The 4,727-nt window shown below is 37.3% G+C and overlaps 1 non-coding gene across 1 annotated transcript; it reads left to right on the top strand.

Annotated features, from left to right (window-relative positions):
- The first annotated feature begins 2,432 nt into the window (after positions 1–2,432).
- LOC121215780 (small nucleolar RNA R71) lies at positions 2,433–2,539 on the top strand. Its single transcript, XR_005911754.1, has one exon. It is a non-coding gene; the product is annotated as a small nucleolar RNA R71 (small nucleolar RNA).
- Positions 2,540–4,727: the final 2,188 nt, after the last annotated feature.

Here is a 4,727-nt window from a genome sequence, read left to right as displayed (position 1 = left end):
TATTCATCGAGAAAATAGTAATAGTTTTGCCTTGCGCGTCTATCCAACATCTGGTCCAAAAATGGCAAAGGAAAGTGATCTTTCCTAGTTGCCTTATTCAGCTTTCAGAAATCAATGCAAATCCTTCATCCCGTAACCGTTCTAGTCAGTATTAACTCATTATTCTCATTTTCAATGACCGTGATATCTCCTTTCTTTGGCACGCACGGGACTGGACTTACCCATGAACTATTTGAGATTGGGTAAATTACACCCGCATCTAACCACTTGATGATTTCTTTCTTGACTACATCCTTCATGATGGGGTTCAGTCTTCGTTGTCCATCAATCGTCCCTTTTTCACCATCTTCTAAAATAATCTTGTACATGCATACAGATAGACTAATTTCGTGAATCTCGGCTATGGTCCATCCGACAGCCTTCTTGAATTATTTCAACACCAGGATGAGTTTCTCTTCTTACTCAGTAGTTAATTTTGCTGAAACAATCATAGGCATAGTAGAAGAGTTACCTAAATAAACATATTTCAAATGTGAGTGAAGGACCTTCAGTTCTAATTTAGGTGGCTCCTCGATTGACGCTTTTGGTTGGGCATAATCCCTTTTCTCTAACTCCAAATATTCAAAGCGAGATTGCAGATTAAATCCTCTTTGATTAGCTTCTAACAAAGCTAAGTATTCATCCTCCTCTTCATCATTTGGAGGATTTGATGTCAAAATTTGTTCCAGTGGGTCCTCAGCATAATTGAGTTCCTTCTCCACAATTAAATCCTCTAAAGCGGACACTGCAAAACAAAAATCAATTGTGCCAGGAAATTGCATAAACTTAAAAACATTAAATGTTACCTGATCATCCTGAACACGCATAGTAAGCTCATCCTTCTGCACATCAATAAGGGTCCGTCAGGTTGCTAAGAATGGTCTTCCTAGGATGATTGGCACCTCTTTGTCTACTTCAAAGTCCAGAATCACAAAGTCAGCAGGAAAGATAAATTTGTCTACACGTACCAATACGTCCTCGATTTTTCCTTCTGGATGTACTAAGGATCGATCTGCTAATTGAAGTGTAACCGTAGTAGGTCTAACTTCACCTATCCCCAACTTCCTAAATATTAACATGGGTATCAAGTTGATACTCGTACCTAAGTCATATAGTGCCTTACCACAATATGTTGCTCCAATATTGCAAGGTATGGTAAAACATCCAGGATCCTTCAATTTTGGGGGTAGTTTGTCTTAAAGATATGCACTGCATTTCTTCGTTAGGGCTACCGTTTCAAATTCTCCAAGCCTTCAATTTTTTAGACAAGATATCCTTCATGAATTTGACATAGTTCTGCATTTGTTCAAGTTCTTCAACCAACGAGATGTTGATATGAAGTTGCTTGAGTATGTCTAGGAACTTCTTGAATTGAATTTCCTGCTTCTGCTTCTAAAGTCTTTGAGGGTAGGGTGGTGGAGGTTTCTTTACTGGAACGGGTTGATTCGTTTTCTGTGGCAATTATGTATCTAACGGAGTTATTAGTTGATCAGAATTAGATGGTTCAGAAGTTACCTCGTCAGATTTTGCAGATTCAATTTTCGGTGAAACTGGAATTTCAACACTCGGTTCAACTTACTCTGAGTCTTGAGCGTCAACTGGCTCCTTCTCAACTTCAACAAAACTGGAATTTTAACGCTTTAAAATGCTCATTCCCTGGATTCCTCGAATTTTTCGTATCACTAGGTAAAGCACCTTGTGGTCGATTTCTGAGTTCAGTTGCAAGCTGGCCCACTTGATTCTCCAAATTCCTTAGAGAGGAATGATTTTTCACCATGTATGCCTTCAATAGATTCTCTAGGCTATTTGATAGTCCAGCTTGGGTTGGTTTCTGAGCTTGTTGGGAAAAACTAGGTGGCTAGGTCGATCTAGGTTGGACATAATTGTTACTGGTTCCTGTCCCTTGGTTACTCCAGGAAAAATTTGGGTGTTTTCGCCATGATAGGTTATAGAAATTGGATTGTAGCCCTTGCCTTCCTCGGTTTTGGTTCTAGTTACCCATGTAATACACAGATTCTAAGTTCGATGGACATTCTTCAAACAAATTTCCTTTCCCACAATAAACACAGGCTACATTTTCAAATTGATTCAGTGGCTGTGCTGCAAAACTATTACACCCATTAATAGTAAGATTTTTTAACATTGAGGATATTGATGATACTTGAGATGCAAGTGAAGTAAGAGCGTCTACTTCATGTATTTCAATGACTCGTCTTCCTGACCTTGCTCGATTGGTTGGCCACTGATAATTGTTGCTGGAAATCCTCTCAATGATTTCATAAGCCTCAATATAAGACTTAGAAAGGAGAGTACCATTAGCAGAAGCGCCCGCTAGCATCCTCGTGTGAGCATTGAGACCAGTATAAAATGTCTCAAGTTGTATGCAATGTGGGATTCCATGATAAGGGCACTTTCGTAATAATTCTTTTTACCTTTCCCATGCCTCATACAATGAATCATCATCCATTTTTTGGAAGGCAGTGATCTCGTTCCTCAACTTAGCATTCTTGCTAGGCGGGAAATACTTCATAAGGAATTTTTCTGCTAACTCTTGCCATGTTGAAATTGAGTTTGGTGGTAATGAGTTCAACCAAGCTTGAGCTCTGTCCCTTAGTGAATATGGGAACAACTTCAATCATAATGCATCTTCAAGTACTCCGGCTAACTTGAAAGAATCGCTCACCACCATAACAGTCTTAAGTGTAGGTGACTATCTTTGGTAGGCATTCTACTGAATTGGCCCACTGCCTGAAGCATCTGACACATGACTGGCTTCAACTCGAACTATTGTGCCTCAATTTCGGGTCTCCTAATACCCGGATTAAGATCATGAAATACTGGTACGGCATACTGTCTCAAAGCTCTATCCCTATCATCAGCGATAAGGATAGGATTTTGAGTAAGTTTTGCTCCATTTCCTTGATTCAGATTTTCGAAGTTCATCTCTTCAGTCCTTCTCTGACTTGCTTGACTTCTTCACTGTAAAAAGTTCGTTCAATATCAGGGTCTACAGGGAGTAAATCGATGATTCAGTCAATACTCATAAACACCTGAAATAATCACAGAAAAAGTAACAAAGTTAAAATTTGAACAGAAAAGTAAACCAAAATGCAAAACTAACAACTTCACAAATAATGACTTTTTTAAAACACAGTCCCCAGCAACGGCGCCAAAAACTTGGAATGACAGAAATGTGCAAGTGTACACAATCGCAACAAGTAATAAAGTGACAAGTAAATGTTGAGTTATCGTACCTATAGGGACTGTGAAAAGAATTATTTATGAATGCTATTTAAAACACTTCGGTGAAGAAAAATATTTTGTTTGAATAGGGTGATTAAAAACTAAGATTTTAAACTCAGTAAACTAAATAAATAAATCTCAACTCCACAATTTCAAAATACGATTTTAATCAAGATGACATAATTATGTTAGATTAATTACATTTCTTAACTTAGAATTATTAAACTCATGTTTATATTGTTACGAATAAGTTCACGGCAACTCGGTAATTTGATAACTTATGAACATACTCACCTACCAAAATCCATTTATCTCTTGACTATATCCCTATTTCAATTCAACCGATTAAACAAATCTTAATAGGCAAATATGTTATTGCACATACATACTTATTAAATCGAAATAATCTCTTGTACATATCCCTATGTCAATTCAAACAATTAACTCAATTTAATAAGCACATAAAAGACTATGTGAGGTAACAAAGTATCCTTACCTTGAAACAGTTTAATCACAATAATCTTGCAAGTTATGCAACGCAAATGTATCGTCAAATACCGTTGCTAATTTAACCCTCAACTACCTTACATGATTAAACATGCACTGATTAAGTACTGTGTCCATTAATTACAATTTCAACCTGTTTAAATAATTAATTCATTAGTTACCTAACAATTGTAATGCAAGAATAAGTTAGTCATGATTTTACTTGATAAAGCATCTTACCAAGGCTTATAACAACATAAACACAATTTCAATAATTTTAACAAACGAAATGCAACCAACCTAACACGAATTAAATTCAAGCTAAATTGATTAAATTAATCATTCCAACAACATAAATATTCATAGATATGTTCAGCATAAAAACAACAAAAATTAAGGAGATAGGGAACAAGAATCAAATCCGGTGTTTTTCCATGGCTTGACTAGTAGCTCCATTCTTCCTTCTCTGTTGTCCTCATCGACCAAGGCTGCTATGAACACTTAATTGCTGCTCCAAATAGCTGATGAATGTCCCTTTTCCAAGAGGAGAAATCGGCAAGAGAGCAAGGGAATTTTGGAATGGAAAAGAAGAGAGAAAGCAGAGAGAAGAGAGGAAAGATGTGAATGCTTGAGGTGTGTTTTGAAATGACCAGCCTAAGGGGGTTTTTATAGCTAAGGAGGGCTACTAAAAATAGCTAAAATTATCAGCCAAAGAGCCCTCCCTTGGCTGGCCACACACGTGGCAAGGTTGATAGTTTCAACTTTGCTAATTTAGGCTTGGGGCAAATCTATAAAGCCACCAATTGTGGAGGGGTTTGAATGCAACTTGAACAAGTCTTCAAGGACCTCTTTGAAAGCTTAAATAATAAGCTAATAAGCTGATTTGGGTCAGCTCTTGGGACGGTTTTTGGGCTGTCCATTTCTTGGTCGGTTCGGTTCACTCGGTTCAATTCAACTAG

The sequence above is a fragment of the Gossypium hirsutum genome, chromosome D03 (genome assembly GCF_007990345.1).
Source record: "Gossypium hirsutum isolate 1008001.06 chromosome D03, Gossypium_hirsutum_v2.1, whole genome shotgun sequence".
Taxonomy (NCBI): Eukaryota; Viridiplantae; Streptophyta; class Magnoliopsida; order Malvales; family Malvaceae; genus Gossypium; species Gossypium hirsutum.
This window is presented reverse-complemented; position numbering and strand designations above follow the sequence as displayed.